Raw genomic sequence first — 27,296 nt, forward strand, 5'->3', positions numbered from 1 at the left:
CCACAGACATTTATTGGACAACATCTTGTTTTTCTCTTCTAGTTTTTCCCTCCTCCATTTGTTTGTGCAGCTGGATGGTGGCTTGCAGCGTGGAACTTACTTGTTTACTGAACAACAATTTTTCCCTGAATTATTTTTCAGACAGAACAGTTTCCTGATTCAACTCACTACATCACCATTACTGTGTTTGTGTCAATGCAATGCAAATAGTGGGGAGGTAGCCCATGAGTTGTGGAACTACAACTCCAAAGATCGTTCTTGATTTCTTTCATTAAAGCTAACTCAACCCTCTGTAGCTGGTATCTATGCATGCTCAAATAAGAAAAAGTGTCTTCTTACTCTGTTCTCTGGACAAAAAGAATCTATTGCTTGAGGAGATCTGTCCTACAATGTAATTCCTGACCTTGCCAATAGATTCTTCTTTAGCGGAAGGAGCTGAGAAGAGATGGATAGGGTATCCCTTTGTGTATGAATTACTGGGCAGAAAGTGTACAGCTCCAACACACACCACCTGCCAGCAAAAATTTTTGCCGAATTTGTTTCCTGCCTTAGAAGCCTATGCTAAGTTTTAACCTATATGATCTCCCTGAACACCATAACAATCATAGTTGGTCATACGAGAAGTTCCAAGCGCTATATTCCATATCCAACAATAGTCAGTACAAGAAGTAGGTGCAGAGAGAGTAAGGAACAAAGCCATACAGCCTTTCCCTCTTTATGTTCTGCCTTTTGACAATCATGAGTTAGGGACTTGGTCATACAAAAGGTCCCACAAGCGCTATATTCCATCTCCAACAAAAGCTTCTAGCGGAGGTAGGTGCAAAGAATATAAGGAAAAAAACGTATTCTTTCCCTCTTGATATTATATCTTTTGGCAATTATAAACTATGAGATTCTTGTACTAAATGTTACATTCAGATCATAGATATGTACCCCTGGTATTTATCTATCCCCCTAAACTTTTGATCTCCAAAACATCCCACCACACTGAATTCTATTTTTAAAGTCCTGCAGAAAAGCATCTGCATTTGTTGCTTTTAAAATAGCCATCTGGTAGCCATGTGCTCCGTTTTTAATGACAGGTAGCAAATAATAATCTTCTATTCAATTTCTGTGTGTCATTCATGCTTTCATAGCTCTTTTCAGCTGTCCTTTTCACAGGTTGAAGAGATCTAGCCTATTTTGTCTCTTAGATAAGACCTAATCTATAAATTCAAATGACCATCCTTGTTGCCTTTGTCTTTTCTAGTTCTACTTCATTCTTTTGAGATAGGGTGACTGGAACTGTCTACACATTATTCCTGGAAAAGAGATGGTCTGTGGGTCATAGGACAGGTTCGTAGGATCATAAGATAGGACAAGAGGATGATTCAGATTAGAAGGGGCCTTCTGAGACAATCTAGTCAAACCTCCTGTTCAAAGCAGGGTGAGCTATGAGGTCAGACCAGGGTGCTTGTGGCTTTATCTTGGTGGTCCTCTGCTGAACTTACTCCATTTTGTTGATGCCTTTCTTGTGTTGGGGGCCTAAAACTGGATGCAGTATTACAGATGTGGTCTAAGAAGTGCTGAGTAGAGAAAAAAAAAGTTAAATATGTATAACAGAAAAATGTTTTAATACTTACTCTTTCACATGTTAAGGATAGAAACCTTTTTTTTCAATAGGACTACTCACATTTGAGTGCATAAAGTTGTAATTTTTTCTGGATTCTGAGATTATATTTAGCAGTGCAATCTCTGTTATGTTGTGTTTTATTTCAGTTAGAAAAGTAATACAATATTTACTAACTACTAGGAGTCTTGATTAATCTAGGCATACATAATAACTCCTTTATGCAAGGTGTCTAGCTCTACCACACTACTAAGAACAAATCCTACCTCTTCTAACTTCTCTGTGACTTTCAGCTCAAGAAATATGAGTATCATGGTGAAATGTACTAGCTTATTGCCATCCACGTCCATCACACATAGTCTTATCTAGAGCATTATAGTTACCAGCGCCTGAGGTTTCTACAGAATTGTTTCTTGTTCTTTCTTAGTCGCCGAAAGCTAAACTGACGTTTATTCAGCTAGTTGTTTCTTTTTCTTACCAGAGCTCTGTGTTTTCTCCTGCACTCATGTTATTAAAGCAGGATACATTTATCCCAAATATGAATAATACAATAAAACAAGTACAAATAGAATTTTAAATTGGGTCAAAAACGGAGTTTCAATTTCCATCATATGTAGAATCAATGAGTACTTAGAATTTTGGTAAATTTCATTTTATTTCTATGATGTGACTGACCTCTGGTGGGAGTCAGCAAATATTATTTTATTTTAACTTCTCACTAAGAATGTTTTTTTTCCACTAGTGATCCTATAATACTATTAGCCTGCTGCCTGGCAGGGGTCATATGCTTTTCTACCTTGTGTTAACTGTCAAATTACATCTAGCAAAGGATTTCATGTAGGACTCAGGCTGATGATTATTCTCCATTCTTGCTGAGAAGTTGTCGTGGTTTAGCCCCAGCCAGCAGCTAAGCACCATGCAGCCGCTTGCTCACTCCCCCCCGGTGGGACAAGGGAGAGAATCGGAAGAGCAAAAGTAAGAAAACTCGTGGGTTGAGATAAGAACAGTTTAATAATGGGAACAAAACAATAGTAATAATAATAAGGAATTGTAATGAGAAGGAAAAGAACAAGAGAGAGAGAGGAACAAAACCCAAGGGAGGGAAAAAGAAAAAAAAAATTAAAAAAAAAAAAAGATACAACCACTCACCACCCACCGACCGACACCCAGCCAGTCCCCGAGCAGCGATCGCTGCCCCCCGGCCAACTCCCCCAGTTTATATACTGGGCATGACGTCATATGGTATGGAATAGCCCTTTGGTCAGTTTGGATCAACTATCCTGGCTGTGCCCCCTCCCATTTCTTGTGCACCTGGCAGAGCATGGGGAGCTGAAAATGTCCTTGACCAGTGTAAACACCACTTAGCAACAGCCAAAACATCAGCATGTTATCCATATTATTCTCATACTAAAATCCAAAACACAGCACTATACCAGCTACTAGGAAGAAAATTAACTCTATCCCAGCTGAAACCAGGACAGAAGTTCTTACTGAAAGATGTCAAAAGAAGAAAATACTTGAAAGAAGTTTCATTCATTACGCTTAGTTCATGCAGCTGTTTTATTAGATGCATGCATTCTGAGCATGCTGTGGCTAAAATCAATAGCTTTTAATAAGCTGTTTTAAGTGGAGGAACTGCCACCTTGGCAGTGCTGTTGATGTTGTCCGTTGGTAGTTACAGCATTAGGATTGCCTAGAATTCATTTCAGGAAATGGAGTATCTCTCACAGAGTCCAACATTTGCAAATCAGATCAGACCACATCAGAAAGTCCCACTTGCCCCTAGTGACTTATACGGGGTAGATTTTGAACACAGAGGTTCTGTGGCACCTGAGGAAGTGCAAGGTGACAGACTCTTCCTGGCTGATGATTACCGGTAGTTTTCAAAAAGCAGCTTTTTTAGCAACATGAGATGCTCACTACTCTGAACTGGCTGGCAGACAGGCTCTGGTTACAAAATCTAGCACTGAGGTGAGATTCACTTTGAGACTGGGGCACTTAGATTGAAGCGCTGGACCAGTAGGTATATAAACTGCCACTACCGTTAATTTCTCACAGGAGTCCCACAAGATCTTTCACAGTCTTTCACGGAGTAGCTCAGTTTACTAGAGACTAGCTGTTTAGGGTAAAATTAATTGTTTGCTGAGATCTATTGACTGTATTGATTAGATCATTATTGACTGTAACGGGAATTTTAAACACCTAAATTTAAGCCATCTGAATCCCTCCCTAGATATTTACTGGCAACAGATTTTAGCCTAGGTAATCACCCTCCTGCAGTGATCCTGACCACAGGACCATTGCATATCACAGAGCTACTGGCCCAGGTAACACTGAACCTGAGAAGGCACAGGCCTGTGCTGTTCTGCGCTGCACATCCCTCCCGGCTGTCAGGCCTGTGCTGTGCTGCACCTGCCTCGTGGCCGCGGGACAAACTCAGCCAGCTCGTTGTAACAGAGGAAGCTGCAATGCTGCTCCCACTTGGTACCTGCAATTGCTCCACCTGAGCGGCCTTGCCTTTAGCTAGAAGTGCAGCAGGAAGTTCTCCTGTGAATATCCTTCTTGTTTAACAGTAGAAATGATGAATAGACTTGTTTTATTGTAAGAAAATCCTGTAGTAGCTCAAATGACCAACATGGGGTAACCATTTCGTCAGGCAGGGTCTGCACAGCGTGCTGCATGCTGGTCAGAGGCCCATTCAATGCTGCGTGACCTAGGGGTCCCAGCATGTAAAGGCAGGTAAGATTATCTGTACTATTCTCTCTTTCTTTATAGTGTTAGCTCTAATAAATAGCATTTTAAATGATACTTTACAGAGTCTGAGTGCCTTTCTAACTGGGCTCATAATGGACCAGCATCTCCTGGTGCAAAACACCTTTTCTGATTTTTTTTCATTTTTTCAGAAATAGTTGTGGGATTTCTAGCCAACTGTGAAAAAGTAACTATAGAGGCATATTGATGATAGTTAAAACAAAATATTTTAGAATCAAAAAAGTGTTCTCTTCTCCAGGTATTGTACAGCTCCAGCTGGCTTGGCAGAATTCCTTCAAGGCAGAAGAAGCAAAGAGCTGGCAAATGTAACTATGTGTTACTCCTTTTATTAAAGACCAGAATAGATAGATTTTATAGACTGGAATAGAGGTTTGCCGAGAGCATTATGCTCTTACACATCTATATAGGAACAAGCTCTTACAGGCAGCACATACAAGTCGTTTTGTTAAAGGCAGCACATACTAATGTCGTGATATGTGCTCAGGTCATATAGCAGTCACTCATGTCAACTCTACAACCAAGGCCTACAACTGAACTATTGAGATTCTGCTTGAAATCGCTATCTCCTTGTTACAATGTCTTCTGCAGTGGCCCACTGCAGTATCTTGCATAATTAAATATCAAATGCAAAATTAATGAAAAACCTATAATGATAAACCTGAGAACTAACATTTCTAACTTCCCTGGGTGTTACAAAACATGTACTCCATGGACCTATTGATTTAAAAGTATTCTCCCTCTTGCTTGCTTCCTTCCTCTCCTCCATAGCCTTCTTCAGAGAGATAAGGAGAAAGAGAGATGAGTATTAACTGTCCTATCATTCAGTCCCACTAACAACACCTCTTATTTCACAGGTAGCAATCGTATTTTCTCTCAAATAGTTTATTTCATACACTTCTAATTAAACTTGAAGCAATTATTCTCATCTTACATTTAGTGTTAAATTAAATCCTGTGAACTAGGTTTCTTTCTTTTTTTCTGAATATCTTGGCACTAATTTGAACTAATAGATAAAGAAATCATAGAAACACTTGTGTTGAGTCAGAAGCTATGTGTTATGAGTTGCTTATGTTTTATAATGACTAGGCACTCAATTTTTTTAGTTTTAGATAATTGCAGAAACCAGGAGTAGTTTCAGGACTTTAATGATAGACAACTTTTCTATTCATTTTAAGTAAGTCTTTGCTGGTGAGAAAGGAAAGAAAGAAGAAGATTATATTGCCAGCTCTACTACAACTATTTTGTGTTGGCTTAAATTTATGTTTACACATGCTGCAAACTCTTAACACTTACAATGAATTTTGGTAACCCCAACCTGGGATTGCAAGAAAACAAGGCTTGAGATGCCATGGGAGAGGATGAGATGCCACAGGCCAGGATGCAGTGTGGTAATGCTTGGTGAGGTGAAGCGAGTCCCAGCAGTGGTGTAAACACCTGGAGTGGAGAGAGAAATCATGGTGGGTGAACCGCTGGGGGACCAACTCCTCCGCGTCCCTCCAAGGGCAATCCTCTTCTGTGGCGGGCAGGAGCAGGGCCGGCTGTGCCTTTACAGACCATCACCATGGCTCCCCTCAGAGTACTGTGCGAGGCTGTGGCTGGCATAGGAGTGGAATGGTATTTGCTCCAAACTAGTGTCAGGCTCAAGAGAAAAGATCTGGCCATTACCAAAAATGCACAACCAAAAAGGCACCTATGCATGTTTGAAATCTTACTTCTAACGTGCACTCACTTATGCAAGGCGGTTGCTGACTGCTTCTTTATGCATGTTTGTAAAGGTTGAACCTGCACATGTTTTAATATCAGGAAGTGAGAAATACTCTTGCACAGGGTGCCCATCAGTCCCTGTCTCTAGTGGTCAGATGTCGCAGCTAAGGCCCAGGTCTGCCAGCTTTGAGACGCGAAGACCGAAATCACCTGTTTGGCTACGAAAGTCTTTCTGTCATGCTCAAACAGCCATGACTGGGTCCAGATGTGGTGGGTTTGGGTGAGTTCAAATGCAGTGCTGTGTCTGGTGCTGATGGGTGTGCGTGCCATGGAACTCCCTGGGATGTGCAGTGGGATGGATATATGTGGTGGGGCTGCGTGCTGTGGGCCGGGGCCATGCAACGGTGCTGCATGCAGCTGCTACAGAGTGTGTGGCACGTATGGGGGCAGACCTGGCCACTTTGGGAGAGGGAGACTGGCAATTGCCTGGAATCAGGGTTTTCCATTCGTGCTGGAACTTCATTTTTGAGGTAGCTCTGTTCGCTGTCAGTACATTAGATTGTTGCGCTACAGTCTGATCTCTTCCCTTGTGGATCTGTGAAACCATCTCTTTACTGCTCTTACTGTGGACTCCATGAACTTCTGTCCTCCCCTCCTGTTCTGCCTGCTACTTTCAGTCCCTCGTCTGCATCTTTTATCCTTGAGTAGCCTTTCAGGGACCAGATGCATAGCTAATTATTTGCTTCTAGCCCTCTTCCTTTACTGTGCTTTTCCCCATGTTTAAATCTACTTTATTGTAGCCTCTCCTTGGCAGAAGTTCTCTTACTTGCTTTTCTTTCACCTTTCTTCTCCTATCATTATCTCTTGATTACAAGTTAAAATCTGACAGCTTTTAAGTAAAGGATGGTAACTTACTCAATACTTAGTAACATGATGTCAGGCTGTGACAGTTCTGTTGAAGAATTAAAAAAAGTTGGAGCTCACACACTATTCTTGTCTGTAGTAAGATGTTATGAGTATTAATCCTTCATATACAGAGAATGGATATAAAGAACAATTCCACTTAATTCACATTTCTTTCTGTCTTCTTCCCTGCCCCCCCCCCCCAACTTGGTGCCACTCAAACCCTTCGGTTTTCATTGAATAAAATTGGATATCATATTTCTTGTCAGATGCTTTCATGTAGGTATAATTTCTTCATGCTTGCTTACTCATCTCTGGGGGCTAAATCAGTGGTTTTCAGGAAAGCAACATAGTGGATGTAACTGGAACAGGACCAAGTTCCAGAACTGAGATCTTGTTGTTTTCAAATTTGGAAAATTATGGCATCTACATAAAATAAAGAGTACTGTAACTATTTTTATAGAAGCAATGCATTTAAAAAACCTGCCTTTTAGAGAACTTTACAGTAGTAAGATCCAGCGGTAATGAATCCTGCCTTTCATTATATTAAGCAAAAGTTTTGTCATTGGTTTCAATGGGGGCAAGATTTTGCTTGGACACACTTGAAACAGAGAGATAAGGTCAGTTTTGAAGGCACTGTCACTATTCAGACTTCACTGAAACATCAAACATACTGTTAGGAAAGTACAGCAGAACTACTGTGGTAGATAAATGCATTGTACCATTTTGACTTTAAAAATATTGGAAACAACTGTCCTTTTTTTGAGCTCTAATTAATGAACACTACTTTTGAGAACTGCTGCAGTGGCTCAGATTTATAATAATCTAGACAAATATGTTTGGTAGTATCACTGTTTTTATCTGTCATGTCATTTTTTATATCTTAACCAAAGTGGAGGAAGGAAAAGGCAAAATTTGTTCAGAACTTGTTTGACACAAGCTAGTTACTGTATATATGTGTTTAATTTCTTATCTTTTGAATGGTTTCAGTTGTGTATAAGCATATTCTAGGTTGGTGTATGGCAAACCTAGAGGAATGGCTGATAGGTTGATTTTGAGCATTATATAGCTATATTAATTTCCTTTATATAGTCATCGTAAATCCTTGAGTTTTTTAGGTGCAGTGCTAAACTACTGAAGAGTGTGATTTTAAATTACTTAAATAAAAAGCAAGAGAGAAATACATGATGACAGTTCAGACTGACACACTAATCATCGATGTTAAAGATCATCTTTTTACTTCCCGCTAGCTCTTATTAAAAAAGCCTGAAACCTTCAAAAGCATAGGAAGCCTAGCTTCCTTCTTTTATGTAAAACTTTTGCAAAAGAAGAAAGAACATGTCTGCTTCTAGACTTCTGTGGTTTTGCAGTGAAATGTTGCCTTCATCTGAAATATTTTATGTAAATGTGGAAACAAAAATCAATTGATCATAGAATGTATGTGTCCTGTCTCTCCCTAATCATATCTACAAACTCACTCTTATTCATTCATTGGTACAGGTGAAAATGACAGTTCATTATTACTGGGGACAGACTGAAAGTTTTAAAAATATTTTAAAAATTAAAATTAGTTGGCATTAGACCTTAGTTAGTTCATGGATTTAATATTATGCCAAGAATGTGAATTCCTTTCAGTCTGCACGTGATTCTTCATTCATGAAGCATGACTTTTCATTTTACTCCTTTTGAGCTGCATATTTCTATTGCACTATGTAACTTCAGCATCTATATGTATTTCAGTTTTGAGTAATCATTTCTAATACATTTAACTTCAAGTAAAATTACTTTGCCAGGAAGAATGACCAAATTAGAAAATAAAACATAAACTGAATTTATCTTAATGACTTGGAACCTCAGACGGATGTGAATGTTTCAAAATATACAGCTAGATTCAACACAAAGTAGGGGGGTGGGAGGGAAAGAATTCCACTGGTTTGCTATTAACATGCTCTCTTAATTGGAACAGGGAGAAATAATCTTTGTCCCTTTTGCCCCTGGGAAAGCTGCAGATGTCATTGTCCTAACTATAGGCCTGTGGATATTCATCCTGGTCTAACCCCTTTTGGAAATTAATGGAAGCAGAACAGTTGAATACTTTGAGAATATGTGCACAATTATTAAGTATCACTTAGTCACTTAACAGTGAGTTTTAGAGTTAATACCCATTTATTAACTTTAAAAAGTACAGTATTTCATAATTTATTAAAATTATCAATATGCTAATTTATAACTACACTAGAAATTCTACTAGCATCAGATGCTGCTATGTATCAATGTTTCAGAGCCGGCAGTTGATAATGTGTAACTATGGTAGTTAAAAACTCTTTGTTATCATTAAGAATTTGTCTGGGGGCCAGAAAGTTGTTAAATTTGTTTTGTTCTTGGGCTTTCATATGGTCTTCTGTCAATGGGGTTAATGGTAGAAGTGATCTTGGGCAGTGTGAATTCTTATCAGATGCCTTCCAACTAGATGCCCAACTAGATGTAAAAAATGTAAGTTTTTAATCATCTTCTGCACTGACAAAAGCAAACATCTGGTTTTGCTGAAATGCATGAAATTGAACATCTCTGAGAGGAAAATAGCCCTTAAAATAAACCAGTTTCCTATGGAAACACTGTCTTGTTTTTCCACTAGTGGAATTTGTATTGTAAAATCTTGATAGCTTACTTGGAATATTTAAAGAATAACACCTAATTATTGCTACCATTTAGTAAAAAAAAAAAAAAGTTAATTTTGCGCTGGCTAGTGTCATACCTTTTTGCGGGAGCTGATCGGTTTTTGGACTAGTGATTCTAGTTAATAATTTAATCTGCTGGTGAAGGGTAATTCTTCATATTATTTACCATCTTAAATATGTTAGTGCAACAATGGAAATTTGCTTTTATGAGCAATTAAAAAACTTATGTGTTTCAGATGAAGGATGACAGTAGTTTTCTGTAGCAAATAGTATTTAGATTTGAATTCACCTGGTATGCTGTAAACAGATTGCTAATCCTTACTGTTAGCAGTCTAATAGCTCTGAAGAAGTGTTTTATATTATGTGGCTGAGTCTTGCTCAGATTATTGAAGTGTTTAAAAAATCATGGTGATCTGCCTACATTCTGGAATTTATAAGCAAGAAAATGTATTTGTGTAAATACAAAAAAAAGTTTGAAAGGCAACAATAGGATTTCTTTTTTAACCAATTGCTGATGATTCATAAAATACAATACAACACTGAAAAAGGGTCAAAACCATTTTTTTATGGTCTGCTACACTTCTTAATGACATATATGTGCTTGACTTGCCTAAATGAGTAATGTACTTGTCAACAAAATAACTAATTTTACCTTTCATAATGTTGAACGTTTCATAATCCAGTGTCAGTGGATACTCCATTACTTTCAACAGAAGGCAAATCTAGTACTTGTTCTGTACCAGATGATTTATCAACTCTGAGATCATTATAATGTCCCCTTTGCTGCATAACTGAAGCTTAAGTGGCAAGTTAGGGCGACATTCTAGTTTTTCTATTTCTTTTGAAGTAGTTAAGGATATTTTTTGATTCCTTGTTCTTTTTTTTTTTAAATATATTTTTCTGTCTTTTACTCCCCCACCTCACCCCCCCCATTCTTTCCTTTCTTATTCTGTGCTGTTTTCACCTGTAGCTCTGGAAAAAGATAAGCCAAGTGAGTTTTTCTCTCTGACTGCAAACCTTGCAGCTTTCAGAATGCTTGTCTCCAGTAACAGGCTCGCAGTTTTTGCCTTGTTGCTGAGAGACCCCATCTCCTGACCTTACAAGCTCCACTTGTTGAGGCTGATGGTTTCATTCAACACTACTGAGAAATGTAGCAAATAGCAGGGTTGGCTTTGTGGATGGAGATGTGCTTTTTCAGGAATATTTGACTGGGGAATCTTGAAGATGAACTTAAAAGATACTGACTTTGACTTGGTGCTTGCAGAGGAATCAGTACACCTATGAGAATTGTGGGCTGGTTTTGGAGGTTTTGTTTGTTTGTTTTCTGCTTTTTTTAAAAAAATGTTTTTATTTTTTTATAAGCTGCTCGTGTTACCTTTATGGTTTTCTGTGGTTTTCTGACCAATGGTACTTGGAGTGATAGTCTTGCTGACTGTACGCTCAACTCAGTATCTCATTCAGGCTTGTTTATTTATTGCACAACATAGAGTTAATTTACATTTGGATTGCAGTGTATGCTAGTGACTTCTCCCGTTTGGCACTGCCGAGTAAGGTGAGTTGACAGTTGTCCAATGGGGAGTGTTTCTTTAAGGCTTTCATTACAGTCTTATGTTCTGTAGCATAAAAATGAATAATAACAAAATTTATCAGAGCAGCGATTTCAAAGCCATACAAAAAAAGAGCAGGGTGAAAGCCTGTTGAAATATTTGTTCTTTACAACAGTTAGTAGATCAGAGCTGCTTCTATGCCGTGACTGCTGTGCAAAGCTGAGGTCAAAAGCCGTCCCTGCTAACACGGGAATGTGGCAAATGGTCTCATCTGCTGTCTGTCCCTCCAAGGTTTTGAGACTCCTCCGTGTATTAAGTGAACTCAGAGTGCTGCCTGGGGAGCCCTGCTCTGAGGCACCGCTTATTTTGGTACCCTGCAGATCAGCAAGGAAGCGTGGATAGCAGGCGCACGGCAAGCTCCCCTTTTACAACAGCCGGCCAGAAATGAGTGGCTCTACGGGGCCGCCTAGCACGAATACAAACCCTCTATATTCTCTGCAACAGCTGACTTCGTATTTAAAGCGCTCATCAATAAAGACCCCCGTCCTGTAGCCCTGGTGTCCAGGCCGCCGGTTTCCCGGAGGGGCGTCCCGCCGCCCCAGCGCCGGGGCGGGCGCGGCCCCAGCCCCAGCAGAGGGCGGTGCGCGTCCGCGGGCCGCCGGCGGCGGTCGGAAGGATGCTCTTGGTTTAGATCTGTAAACGCTTGTGTAAACTGTTTCCCGTCACTTCCATCTCCTTTTAGTTGTAACTTTTGTGAAGAGCAGGGCACAATTTTTAACTAGAGAGCATTTAAAAACAGTGGAACAGAATGAAAGTGAGGGCATGATCTGGAACAAGTTTGTCTCCTAGCATCCTGCTTTTTCTTTACTATATTTAATTCTGCCTTTCCCTTTCCAGTAGCCTGTGGTAGTTACCTCTGTTCTATAAAAAAAAAAGCAATGACTACGTAATCTGTTTTTAAGGTGAGTGGAAATCCCTTTCCTTTGAAGAGGAGAGTGAAGCCAGGTTGATCATGTTTTTCTCCCGGCAGGTCGTGCTGAATGTGGGTGCATCTGCCTGCCTGCAGATGGAGAACTGGAGGATAAGATAAGGTCTGATAGAGAGCACGTCATGGGGGAGGACACAGAAGACAACGCAGTGCAGTTCCTAATCTTAGGAATTTCTTGAAGTCAAAATTGTCGATCTTGACTCAAGTCGCTGTTCTGTAATAAAACTAGCCACTTTTTTCTGCTTGCTTAGAGTTGATTTGGTTCATGGAGGAGTGCAGTTTGTATTGAAGCCAATGTGTATCAAGCCAGTGCTAGGTAAGGGCAATGTAAAGCAAGGACCAGGAAGGCACATGAGAGGTAGGAGCACTGTGGCTGACCTTGTTTTGTGGAACTGCACCCTGGAAAAAAAGAATCTATCTCTGCATTTCTGAAAAGAAAAGAAATTGTGCCCAAGCCTTTTTAAATAGCCTTTCTGACAGGTCTTCATTAATTGCAACAGGCTGAGTTAAAATTCAAGGGGCTTTTATTAAAACACTACAGAACTGACTCATAGCCTTTCTCAAAAACTGGGGAAACTAAATCCCATCATCTGGGCACTATATGCATAATCTATCTCTGCTTAGAAGTAGAGAACCAAATAATATGTTTCAGGCGTGGGGAGAGGGAAGAGAAGGGAGAAGGTTGGGAAGAGGAGAGCAAAAAGAGCTTATCACATCACTTTCACTGCTTATCACTCACCGTTCTTCCAGTTTGGCTCCAATACAAGTTTCTAAGGCTCTACCACTTAACACAGTTTAGACTTTAGGTAGGGGTCTTCAAAGGATTTGTGAATGATCTTGAAGGATGTGTTCTGTCTATTGGTTGTTTTTACAAGTTGTTCTATATTAACTTCTGCATTTCAAGAGGGGAAAAAGGTCTGGAGGGATGGATGTAGAATCTGTGCCGTGTAAGGGAGGCTGCCTATATAGTTTTCTGCCCTCTTCAAAAGCTTTTGCTAGTCTTTACCCAGAACTTGTTTTACCAGATCTGCAAACTGAAGCATTGTGCTAAGGTGCCTGCTGACCTGCAGTACATCTTGGTTATCCAAATACTCCAGATATTGTAAAATGGGATATTATCTCTTGGTAGACATTATCAAGGTCCTTATGTCCCTCTGTTCAGGTTCTCTTATTTCCCAGCAAGTCTTTTGAAGCACCTCAGATTCTCAGTCTCAGTCCCTCTGAAAACCTCAAGGAGGGACTGCTTTTTTTCCATTGGTCTTCAGGTCAGCACACTTATACACAGATACAGGCTCAGGAAGCCTTTGTGGTATCATGCTTGGCATAAAAAGGTAGCGAGATGTAGGGAATTTTTATTCTAGGGACTTTAACTGAGGTACAGCATGAGGTTGTGATGCAGATTGTGATCTGGTAATCAACCTGGGTAAAAGTACAAAGTTTTGATAAATGAGTGAGGATTGCTTATAATGTTACAACCTCATTTTGCAGTCAAGGTATTGCTGATTTCAGTTTGTTTTGGAAAGTCTGTATTGTAAGCTGGAGCTTGTAAACTGTAGTCTGGGATCTTATTGAGGAATAGCTCATATACCTGCACAAGGAAGCAGAGTGAAAAATTTCTGTCCCTGTCAGAGCCCTCAAACTCCACTCTTCTAAAGAAAATAATATATAATAGTACATAGTATAATGGTTCTTCCTGTTCTGAAATCCTTTCCTTGTAATGAAGGAAAAGCAAATGTGTTACAGATGTCATATCTGGGCTTTTTCTAGTTTCACGTGCAATCTTCTTGTATTGTGTTCTCTGCTTCTCAGACTAAAATCTCATGAACTGATTATTTCTTTCATGTAGATCTATTTGTGCCACTGCCAGCCAGCATGCACTGAAAGCTTCAAAATGCCAGTATGTACTCTGTATTTATTTCATAGAAACAGATCTAACAATGTAGAAGTGATTTGTGCAGTGCTTTTAACTTGAACATAGTTCTTAATTTGTACATGTTTCTATTATCAATCATCATGCTCTGCATATAGGATGATAATCCTGTGTAGGAGCACTGGTTTTTAAATTGCCACCTATACAATATTACTTTTCCTTTATTTAGTAATTTGTTTGCTCATAGAGCTGTTCTTCGTAAAAGCAGAGCCATGGTAAGGGTGATACAAGTCTTACTGGTGATACTGGCTATTGTGACCCAGGACTGGCTGCAGGTAAATAGTAATGACTGATAGTAGGTGCTGGTAGCATCACACCAGCTCACCTGGATTATTGCCAAAAGAAATATTTATTTAGTCCTGGTAGGTGATTATTTCTGTCTTTCTAAGCATATGAAGCAGTCCAGCAGTTGCTTCAGATATTGTTGAGGTGGGTAGGCAGTGGTTCAACAAAGTTGCAGTAATCAATTTTCTGTTAAAAAAAATTAAATATACTGCTAGTAGTGAGTGGGAGGGAGCATGTTGAAGGCTGGTTCCAAAATGTTGCTTGTGAAATATGCAACATTTTGGTGATCTTTGAAAAGAGAAGTGCTCTTGAGTGTACCCTGTCGCGGATGGAGTGAGCGAGCACTTCACTCGTTAGAGAGAAGTAAAAATATAGTTTATTGATACAGAATAGGGAGTTAACAAAGTTCAATGCGACAGTGTTTTAACAAGATTCGATGGCGAGGTGCACTCGATTATTTACTGCATAGAGGACAGGGTCAGACAAAACTGTCAGGGAGACCCTCCCGTTGAGTCATGAGGTTTGGAAAAGGATCCCCTTGCTTTCTAAACTCCTTCTCAGAGAGGAGTCTAGGTGCGGCTAGATCCAGTCCTAGTCCCAGACTTGGTCAACGGTTTATATCTAAAGGATTATATATGCGCAATCAATCCTTTATATCACTTAGCTAAGATTTCAAAGTTTAGCATGCTATTAGTCACTTACCGAGGATCTGTTGCGGCAAGGAATCTCTCAACCTCGAGGAGTAACCTTGAGAGGCGTCCCTGCTCAAGGGGAGATCCTGGCGTGCAGCCCGCTGCCGTGCAGGAGAGCTCAAAGGGCTCTTGGGCTGCTCACTATTTATGGGGGATAAGATGATTGACTCATAGTCATATTTGCATGCCGACCACAGGTTTTAGTTTCTTCGGTGGGTGCATTGCACAATAGCCCTAGGCACAACACAATAGCCCAACACAGGCTATTGTTGGGCTAATAGCCCAGCCCTTAGGATATTGTATTGTTATCTGTCTCCTGAATCCACTTTGAGCTGATGCAGCCATCGTGACCAGATGCATCCATTTACAATCACCACTGGTGGTTATCACCTAACCAGGGTTGCAGGAGATAAAGGTCGAGGGCGGGGGAAGCACACCGTCACACTCCACCCCGTGACTATAGTCAATTCATCTTATTCTCACAGAGTGGTGGTACGGTCACCTCTTGCCTCTGTGCCATAAATAGTATATTGATAGTTTGTGCGCTTATAGATCCACAGTAAGTAGACAGTGAAGCACTGCTATTTGTTATGCGTTAATTTGTATGTTGAAGTTGGGTTATTTGCTTTATCATGTACCAAACCTTTATATACAATGTAATTATAAGCAATAGACACACTAATGTTAGAGTCAGTAAAATAACAACTGGGTGAAGCATAAGATTAAACACTCCTGTTGCTGTTGGTGACCATCCAAGAAGAGTTTCCCACCAATGGTGTTCTCCATCCTTCTTCACTCTTTCCAAGACATGGTGTATCTCTTCTGCATCATGATGAACAGTGATCAGAGTTTTGTGTCCATTGTTTCGGATGCATTCCAGCAGTTGACACAGGTCATCTTGTTGTAGTAGTTTCTTCACCAATGTAAGATTCATTCCGATGGGGGTAGGCAATAAATCTCGACTCAATGTATAGTTAGATTGTAATAATTGATAAGACGTAACAGGAGCTGAATAATTGAAGTCACATCCCACAATTTTAGTAAAGTTACAAACACAAATATTTGAGCGATTGCTTGTATCTACAGTAATGTTATCTACAAATATAAAATCACAGAGGGTTCTTGTATAAACACATCCTTTTCCAATATACACAAGTACAGTTTCAGGGACTTCATCAGGTCGTATTTCAAAATGACAAACATTTTGTTCAGTGTCAAGACAGATGTCTTGGGCTTTGAGGGTGTTACTCTCTCAAATGAATCCTTGTTGTTCCCGTACAACGCATGCATTAACATCAAGTTTGTTAGGGTTTGGAATAGTAACATGAACACAGCATTTCCATCTGACATCTGGTGGGGTGCTGTAAGAGAAAATAGAGACTTGTTTCGGTGGGGAGAGTCCGAACAGGTTACCCCATTAAGAATAAGGAAAAATCCATCGTGAACTAATTCTGTGTTTTGCACCACTGCTGTCAGTAGCTTCCCAGGCAAGTGGGCCACGAGGTTTAGTTAAAGTCATAGGCACAGTACCGATGGATGGTAAATTGACCATCACAGGCTGTCCTGGCTGTAGTGTCATTGGATATTCTCTTTTCCTAGTAGGTGGAGCGCTAAGCTCAGTTTTTACAAAGAATGCTCGGCTTACAGGGCTTTCAGTAGGCCCATATCGATTATTTAATTGATGGAGTACTTTGGGAAGTCTGGTATCCCATTGAGCTTCCTGTGGTTTGAGATTCCTCTTCAACAAGCCATTAGCTCTTTCTACCATCCCATTTGATTGAGGGTAGTATGGGGTGTGGAATACCCATCTAATTCCCTCTTGTTTTGCCCAATCTTGCACTTCCTTACACGAAAAGTGTGAGCCATTATCACTCTGGATAACATCAGGAGTAGGTAGATTTGAGAACCAAACTGATAGCCCTCGCACTGTATTTCGCCCATCGGCTTTCCGACATTTAGTCGCCATAAGCAAGCCAGAGACTACTTCCACTCCTGTAAGGATGTATCGATATCCTGCAGAGGGTTTGCATGGTCCGATATAATCAATTTGCCATGTAGACCATAAAGTTTTCCCTTCATTGATATGTAAAGGTGGTGCTTTATCAGGATGATCTGCTTGTAATTTCAGTCTACACTGAGGACATTCTGTAAGAATAGTTTCACAAGTTTTCCTATTTATAGGCCAGCCTTTACTCTGTGCAGCAAAGTAAAGTGCTTCTTTACCTGTGTGGCCTAGACTTTGATGTAACCATTCTCCCAGTCGATACCACTCAGGATTTAAGGTGATTTTCCTAATTTTAGTTAGCTCATCTACCTTTTGATTCCACTGTGTGGCTGGTTGGTTGTCTTTAGCATGAGCTTTTACCCATCCCATCTTGAAAGGTGTTTTCCTGGCTATATCTAGTAATAATTGCCAATCTTTGTTTCTCCAAACTGGGGATCTATTTACTTCCCAATTCAAGGTTTCCCATTGACAGAGCCACTGTGTGGCACCGGCCCACACAGCATAAGAGTCTACATATATGATTTTTGCTCCATTCTGTGCTGCCAAAACAACTGCTCTTATTTCTCCTACTTGTGCACTGCCTTCACCTTCTTCTACTACTTGTTTGCCGGTGGTAATATCTAATGCAACAGCCTTATATTGCCATTTACCATTTACCCTTTTTGCTGAAGCATCTGTAAACCAAATGTTTTCTGTTGGTGTACCCTCAGTGAGGGGTGGTGCATCCAGAATGGGTGAAGGTTTAAAGGGTTGTTGTAATGCTAAAGGGTCTGTGTTTATGGGCACCTGCAATTTGGAAGCCTTAGTGTGTCCTTCAGTTAGTTGCATATTTTCTGCAACTCCTGTTAGGTAGGCATACCATTTTCGGACAGTGGGTTTTTGTGCAACTCCTTCTGGGGGAGCAGTCCCCTTTAGGATTGCTTCTAGTAAATTAAATGGTCCTCTAGTTTGCACAGGTTGTCCCTGATGTATTTTCTCAACTTGTTTAACTGCTCGGACTAAAGATAAAAGTCCCTTTTCCCATTCAGAGTATCGTTGTTCTGTTTCTTTAAATGTGGTTGAGCTAAATAATAAAGGTCTTTTTGGCCCATCGGGGCCAGTTTGGAACAGGTTACAGTAAGTAGCATGTTCGGCGAAACCCCATTCGGCTATAATAGGGTCGCGGGGGTGTACTGGTCCCAGTGACTGATATGTTTTTAACTCTTCAGTTAGAGTTTTGACTGCCTCTTTATGTTCTAATTTCCACTCCCAGGGTTTGCCTTTCCGTAAGAGTGAGTATAAGGGACGGGAAATGATAGAAAATCCAGGCACATGCTTCCTCCAATATCCTAAAGTTCCCATTAATTGTTGTAACTCCTTCCTTGATTGGGGCATTTGCAGCTCTTCAATTTTTCTTAAGGTATCTGGAGGAATCACTGCACTGCCTGCTATCCACCAAGTACCTAAAAATTTTACTTCTTTACTTGGTCCCTGACATTTTCCAGGTGGAATCTCAATTTCTGCTTTATTTAGTGCTTGCCATACTGCTGCTGCTGCTTCCCCAACCTTTTCAGGGGAAGTTCCTCCAATCAGAATATCATCTATATATTGGTACAGTTTCACTTCTTGGGGGAGTGAGACTGTCTGTAAAAGTTCAGCAAGCGCGGCATGAGCAATCGTGGGTGAATGTTTGTACCCCTGTGGGAGTCTGTTAAAGGTGTATTGTATTCCCTCCCAAGTGAAAGCAAACTTCTCTTTATCTTCCTCCTTTAAGGGAACCATAAAGAACATATCCTTTACATCTAGCGCTGCCATCCATGGGTGTGCAGCTGCTTGCAAAGTAGCTGTTAAGTTGGCAATGTTTGGCACAGCAGCTGTGAGCGGGGCTGTATTGGCGTTCAGGCGCCGATAATCGACTGTTAAACGCCACCTCCCGTCTGGTTTCCGGACGGGCCAGACAGGTGAGTTATATGGGGAGTGTGTTCTGGAGATAATTTGTCGCTTCTCCAAATCAGCTATGACTTCAGAAATTCCATTTCGTGCCGCAGCAGAAAGGGGATATTGCGGTACGTTAGTGATCTTTGACTCGGGGAGCGCAGGGGCTGCGCGCAGTGCCTGCACTGGAGCCTCCCGGCTTCTGCTGGGGTTGGGATCGATGTTCGAGCCGAAGGACCACACGCTGCCGTTCGGCAGGCGCCAGGTTCGTCCGTTTAAAACATCGAAACCTAAAATATTTTCATGGTGATCTTTAATTGCAAAGCGAGTACGCGACATGCGCTTCTCGCCCGGGAGCCATAAATTGACCTTGGCAATTTGGCACTGAACACTCACTCCGTTCACGCCGGTAATTTTAACTCTTTGCCGTCTGGGTCGTACACCCAGCTTCTCAGCATCTTGTTGTGTTAATAGTGAAATTTGTGCTCCCGTATCTATTAAAAACTTTACCAATTGTCTTTGAGGACCAACTGGAATTAAAATGTATGGGCCGTTATCACTTATCCACTGATAAGCCTCCACTTTCCGGACAGGCAGGCCCAATTGCCTTCCGGACACTACTCGTTTTTTGACTTCATGTCCTGCAGTTCCTCCCTAAGGGGGAGGAAGGGGTTATCTCCCCTTCTGGGGTGTGGCGCAGGAGGAGTTGAAATACGCTCCTTCCTTTCACCATTATCTCGTTTTTGAAATGCTTCAATTAGACTCAAAATAATGCCAGTAGGCTGAGCTTGAATCGCAGCTCTGGGAATGCCTAAAGCTAATGCATTCCTCCACAATTCATTCCTTTGTTCTCGAGATTCTGTTTGGGGGGTTTTAAATTTGTTTCCCTTCGATCTCGTTTCTGTTCCTCGTTTTATGGGTCTTACTTTGTGATCTCCTCCCCGGGACTTCAGGTTTTGTTTTTCAGCTGGTGCATCGTCCCAGCCCATCTCACGGCTGTAATTAACAATGCCGTGCATCAAATCTGCCCAGGTAGAGAGCTGCTTGTGGGCATTTTGAGCGTTATCACCTAGTCCCTCATTGTGTTCTGTGTCTTTCTTGATCTCATCTCGTTTTGCAACTAAATGGGATTTAAGAATTGCCGGGGCTCCTCTAATCAGTGGTTTTAACATTGCAAAATCTACTGTAGCAGACAGTGGGACATCATGGGACCCTCGTTTGTGCATGGCTTGTATACAGGCGGCTTTTGTGACGGCTGTAGAGAGGTCACTTAAAGATTTAATGGGAATTATGGAGGGTTCACCTCGCTCCATGCTGTCTATTCCTCCAGCCCAATAAGCTACTCGGCTGGTGATAGAATGAGGTGTATTTGTCGGGTCGGGTCCTAAATTTAAGAAAACTACCGGACCCCAATAGCCGCTTGCTTCATCCTCACTCAACATTATTCGGTCACCGCCACTAAGGCATACTCGCCACAAGTATTCTGTTTAAGTTTCACCTGGTTTTCTGCTGTATCTCTCTTGCAAATTTGCCAATTGCAATGGATCCCAGGGGATGGTTCGTGTAGTATGTCACGGATGACCACCCCGAGGACCCACAGTTCTTTCTGTTTTAACAATGGCGTTCTTCAATGGCTTCCCAATTATGCCAATTGTCACGAGTCCATTCTGCTGAGAATGTGGGACTCGGATTCACTCCATGCCTCCGTAAATAATCAGTGATACTACTTGCCATCCTGCCGACTACGCCAATTTGTCGCGGATGGAGTGAGCGAGCACTTCACTCGTTAGAGAGAAGTAAAAATATAGTTTATTGATACAGAATAGGGAGTTAACAAAGTTCAATGCGACAGTGTTTTAACAAGATTCGATGGCGAGGTGCACTCGATTATTTACTGCATAGAGGACAGGGTCAGACAAAACTGTCAGGGAGACCCTCCCGTTGAGTCATGAGGTTTGGAAAAGGATCCCCTTGCTTTCTAAACTCCTTCTCAGAGAGGAGTCTAGGTGCGGCTAGATCCAGTCCTAGTCCCAGACTTGGTCAACGGTTTATATCTAAAGGATTATATATGCGCAATCAATCCTTTATATCACTTAGCTAAGATTTCAAAGTTTAGCATGCTATTAGTCACTTACCGAGGATCTGTTGCGGCAAGGAATCTCTCAACCTCGAGGAGTAACCTTGAGAGGCGTCCCTGCTCAAGGGGAGATCCTGGCGTGCAGCCCGCTGCCGTGCAGGAGAGCTCAAAGGGCTCTTGGGCTGCTCACTATTTATGGGGGATAAGATGATTGACTCATAGTCATATTTGCATGCCGACCACAGGTTTTAGTTTCTTCGGTGGGTGCATTGCACAATAGCCCTAGGCACAACACAATAGCCCAACACAGGCTATTGTTGGGCTAATAGCCCAGCCCTTAGGATATTGTATTGTTATCTGTCTCCTGAATCCACTTTGAGCTGATGCAGCCATCGTGACCAGATGCATCCATTTACAATCACCACTGGTGGTTATCACCTAACCAGGGTTGCAGGAGATAAAGGTCGAGGGCGGGGGAAGCACACCGTCACATACCCAAACCCCCCTTTTTGTGATATCTTCTTGAGTAATTTTGACTTTTGGTGAGAATCCTGTTGCTAATAGTGAAACTGGTCAGGGTATTGTCAGATATGCTTTGATACTGTATGAGAAAGCTAGTGCAATCGTTGAAGTTATTAGAGTGGGGAAAGAGAGGATGATAATAGCATAAATGAATGAAGGGACTGGTACTGGTGTAGGAAAAAATAGTGAATATTTTGCTGTTGACTTGTATGTTTAGGACTTCTCGCTTTTATTAACAGAACAGGTAAAATTTCACAGGTATCCTAGCTAGACATGATTTCTTTATCCTGGGTACTAATTCATTTTACTGAAGCTTTTTTCTTTCCCTTTCTCCCCAAAGCCACTTAAATTCATTGGCAATATCCCTGTACTCCGAGACGTAAAATTTTTCAACTGACTTCTAAAACTATCATCATTCCAATAGCATAGCAAAGATATTAATTGGAGATTTTTCCTCATGTTTCAGTGCAAAAGTTGTATAGGTTGTGAGAAATGGACATGGCTAATCAGCATGTTTTTATAGATATGGACTTTTACATTCTCTTCTCCTTCAGTTGTAAAAATACAAACCCGAACCCAGTTTTATGTTTGTAATGTTGTTTTTCCAAAGTTGGAAAGAAATTATTACCTACCTCTACTGATGAAGGTATGACTTCAAATACAGAAAAAAAATATTGAATGTAGTCACTGTGCAGGTCACAGATTTTGAATTTAAAGATGAATATAATGACAGTTTTCCTTACTCAATGCTAGTATGATTAACGTTGTTGAGGTCCTGTTGAAATCACTGATTCTACTACATTTCCTTCCTTTAGCACAGAGATACAGAGCTGTTAGCTCCTATGAAGTAGAGCTGTTAGCTCCTATGAAGTAGAGGAGATACAGTAGTAGGAAACACTTTTTGAAGCAAAAACCACAGGCAGAAGTAGCAGGAAAAGAAAGATGTCTGTGTCCTTCAAAGTGTTGCTCTGCATATTTTGTTTTATGAATATTTGCACTGGTGATGAGAGGCAGCAGAAGGAGTAGCCCAGGAAAGCGCTTAACTAAGAATGATGAAATTGAACTTTTTGGACTGAGTGATTTCTTGAAAAGAGACTTGGAAATGTAGGAATTTGTCTGCTTTTGTATTGGTTGTTTTGGCAGTCAGGAGAAAAGATTTTAGTTTGTTCTATATGATTTTTTCATTTCAAACATTATCCCAATCAACAGTTATATCTTTTCTGACCATGTTGATGTTGGATCTTTCATACCAGGAAAACTGTTTAAGTCTGTCTGAAGGTACTGATATTAAACATCATATCTGAAATGTTTATTCATCATTTGCCACAGCCCAGAGAATGGCATATATTTGGACCAGGTCCCCTGCCACAGTCGTCTTCTGAGAAGAGTGTTTTCTGAACAGTTCTCTTACAATAATGGCCCAATAATGTACCAAATATTGGCCCAGAGTGGCATAAATTGTCCATTTGTGAAGGCAGGTACAGTATGTGAATCTGTAATATAGCCAATATACCTAATGTTTTTCCATTTTAAGGTTTGAAAATCTTAAAGTGCTCTCTTTGGGCCTCTGGTCAACTAGCCTCCCAGACCTCTGTGCCTACTGCACGAGTTTGGGGGAGAGAAATGCTACCTATGTTAGAGGAAGATTGAGTTAGAGTCCGTGTAAGCAAACTGAGACTGCTGGATGTGGATCCACTGTTGCTGTTATTGTGAGGGGGCTATTCCCTATCCTTTTGGAAAGCTTGTGGTGATTATGAGAGGTCTCCAGTGACTGGATAAAGGTAAATAACATGCCCATTTTCAAGACGGAAAAGAAGGATATCCAGGGAACTGCACACAGGATAGTGTCCTCTGAATTCCTGGGAAAATTATGGAATAAATCTTCCTGGAAGCCATAGCCAGGCACAGGAAGGTAAATAAGGTGGTTGAGAACAGCCAGTGTGGCCTTAGCAAGGACAAATCATGTCTGGCTAACCTGATTGCATTCTGTAATGAGACAGCTGGCTCTGCAGACAAGGGGAGAACAGGTAAACAATGATGTTTACCTTGACTTAATCAAGTATTTTGACATGGTTTCTTACAGCATCATAGACTGGTGGCCACAACATGGGTGGGAAAACAGTTGCACTGTATGTCTCAAAGAGCAGAGGTGAACAGCTTGAATCCTAATTAGCGGCTGCTTACAAGTGATGCTCTTTAGAGGCTGATACTGGTGAAAATATTGCTTAACATTTTCATCATTGACCTAGATGATGGGATGGAAGATATCCTTATGTATGTGAATGATAGTGAAATGGGTGGGGGACGGAGGCAGTCTATATGCGGGGCTAGCATTCAAAGGGACCTCAACTAGATGTAGGAGTAGACCAAAAGGTACCTGATGAAATTTGGTAAGAACAGACATAAAGTCCTGCAGCTGGGCTGACGTTAATAACCCCATGCAACAGCATAAGCTGGTGAGTGACTGGCCATGAAACAGCTCTTTAGTAAAGGACCAGAGGGTGAATGGGTGAATGAGAATTTAAATATGAGTCACCACTGTGTGATGAAAGCTATCTGCATGCTTGGTGGCCACAGTACATGTAGCCAGCATAGCAAGGGAAGTGATTCTTCTCCCTCATTCAGCACTTGAGATTGCATCAGGTGAGTACTGCGTGGAGATATGTCCATCCTTCCCCCCCACCCATAAAGAGATTGCTAAACTGGAATATGTTCAGCAGGTGGCTATCAGAATGGTTAAGGGGATGGAACCCAGTGGACATTTTACTCTTGAAACCACAGAGTTCTCATTTTATAAAGGGATAAATATATACAATTATTTAATACAAAATGGGTCATTAAAAATTGTGTGCTTTTAACGCCTAAGCCCTAGCACCTAGCCCTAACACCTAGCCCACCTAAGATTGTGTGGGCTGAGAAGTTCTGATGTGAAAACAAAATCTAATAGCTTTGCTAGGAAGCAGTTTGGAAAGAATACTGTTCTGTCCAAACATACAAAGGTTAAGAAAAATAAATATCTACCCTTAGTATTCCAATTTGCATTATGAAAAAGATTAAAAATAAACAGATTAAAGGAGTTTTATGATTGGTTTATTCGGCATTCTTCTTTTACACTTATTCTAGTCTGCTTTGGTTTCCATAGCTACTAGTTTAATCATGATGCACAGAGCTATTTCTAATTACAGTATATGCCAGCATAAAATTAATTCTTCGAGTATCTTAAGTAACAAACAGCTTGCAGCTTGTTCTTTGGCATTTTATTACTTATTACAAATCCTGAAGTAGCACATTAGCACATTATATTTAATCTGTTCAATTTTATTAAAAAGAAAATAGATCTTTAAATATATACCTGCATAGATCTGTGTCAAGGGAGACACATTAAAGAAGGAATATATTGTACCCAAGGTTGATGCATTCATTTCAAATTATATAGCACTTGTAAATGATCAGTGGCTGTTATAGAAAAGATTTGTCATACTGAACATCCAATAAAATCCAGTTTTGTTCTCTAGTTTTTCTCAATGTGAAGTCTCTGTGACATCTTTAAATTCTCCTTAGGCAAATATATGTTTTTCCTTACAAAATAAAGGGAATGAATTAGATATATCTTCTGTCCTGAAGAACTTGCAATTTGCAGGACTCAGGTTCTACAACTGAGTGCAGGTGAAGCAGACATACAGTTCAGTGAGAAGTTATTGAAGTGCAGTGATTACAGGATAGGTCAGAAATGAAAAAAGGCTGGGTTTTCCAAGAAGTGGTGAACATGTGGTAGAGAATTCAGTGGCAGCTGATGATCAGTGCTGTCAAAAACCATGCCAAGACTTGTTGATAATTGTTTTCTAAATGAAACAAACATTTGTCTTATTATTTTACCTTATTAGTGTACAATCTTCTCTTATGTCAAATAATATTTATATTTTATTTCCTTATTCAGCTGTCTTCCACCTCCAAAGCCCTAGGTATACTAACCTAGGTGTACTTCCCAAATATGTTCCTGCAATGTAAAGTAGAATGAACAGAATCAGAACTTTTTGCATTGTGATTGTTGTCTGAGAATAATAGCATGCTTAATTAAAATGTCTTCTCCATCTTTTTGGCTCTTAATAATCTGTGTTGTCAGGAATCCAAAATAGTCTTTCCTTAAATGTTTAGGATAGAGATTTGCAGATTTGTAAAGATTTGAACTGGAGTTAAAATTTAAGTTTTTTTGAAATACAGAATTTTGAAATATATAGAAGCAAAACTATTTTATGGCTGTTGCTATACAGGTCATCCATTTATCAAACCTGAAGTTAAGTGCGAAATACAGACTTCTTGTTTGCTATGTGGTGAGTGTTCTGGCAGTTTAATACTTTTTATGTTGTTTCATTGACTCACCTATGTAGTATGCATTAAGAAATATGGTGCATACAAAGAGCTAATTTAAATAATTATAAAATTATTGAGATAATTATAATTCAAACTGGTGTAAAGGTGGCTTATTGAATGCACTTAATTGATGTACATTTTTTTACTCTTGTAAAGAGTAAAGACTTGAGACTAATTTCTGAGTTTCTTCTAATTAGCAGAAAAGAAAGATCTCTGTTAAGGGTCAATTTCGGCTTCCTATGTGAAAAACTTACATCAGTAGAACTTGTTTAAAACCTGAACTGCTACACAGCGAATGCTTTTGATATTAATCTTCCCCTTGACTTCAGCAGAAGTCTTTCTGTGAGCAAACAATATGAATTGGGATCTGAATATGTTTGTAAATAAGATCTAGAATTTTAAACTTTTAAAAACAATACACTGACTTTACTTGATTTACAGGTATTAACTGTGTTTAATGAGTATGGAAAGCTTAGGATCATTTGAGTAGGTTTTAAAACATATTTCCCTTCAATAGTATTTGGCCCACGGAACAGACAGAAGATCCAGTGTCTGTCCCATTTGCTTCTTCCGTAAACATCCTTGCTATATTGTATAGTGAACTCTGTCTTTTTATATGATGTTTATTATATGCCTGCAGTTCTTAAAAAACTTTGCCAACCTTTGAACTTCCCTAGAACCTGTACTAGCAGAAGTTTATCATTCAATCACTTCTGGATTAGTTTTCATATGTACATCGAAAGATGCTACGCTCATTGTAAGATAATCATCATTCTCTCATTTGTCACTTGGAAAATTATTTGCAGACTGGGATTTTTCATGAGTTTTCTTATGTTAAATCTGTCTTGCTTCATCTTTAGCCTTCATCTCAAAACTTTCTGAGATTTGTTATGTAGAAATCTACCTGCATGAGATGATTGGTCTACTAGACTTTAAAGTTATTTTTTTACATTTTGAAATATATGCTTTTTTCAGGGACCTTATTTCTGGTCACATGATTAATTTCTCCTGCATTACAACAAATTAGAATGCTTTTAACTGAAAAATGTAAAAATATTTCACTTTCTCATCTGTAAAGTACTCTTTAAGAAGGTGAAATATTAATGTGTTTAAAAAAGTAGTTCTGTGAGCACTGTGTAAAAAATTCTGTTTCACCAGTATTGGTAGAGCTACTAATCCAAATTGACCTGGTGATAAAAGAACCAAAGTTAAAAGAAACAAAACCAAAAAAGTAAACAACCCCCCCAAACAAAAGAAGTAAGTTTGCTGTTTGATGCAGAATACTTGGAATGTTTCTTT

At 40.1% G+C, this 27,296-nt stretch overlaps 1 protein-coding gene across 1 annotated transcript in view; it reads left to right on the top strand.

Annotated features, from left to right (window-relative positions):
* GPM6A (glycoprotein M6A) overlaps nucleotides 1-27,296 on the top strand; it is a 213,360-nt gene that overhangs the window by 546 nt on the left and 185,518 nt on the right. The gene's annotated exons all lie outside the window — the stretch shown is intronic.

Source organism: Mycteria americana, chromosome 4, assembly GCF_035582795.1.
Source record: "Mycteria americana isolate JAX WOST 10 ecotype Jacksonville Zoo and Gardens chromosome 4, USCA_MyAme_1.0, whole genome shotgun sequence".
NCBI lineage: Eukaryota > Metazoa > Chordata > Aves > Ciconiiformes > Ciconiidae > Mycteria > Mycteria americana.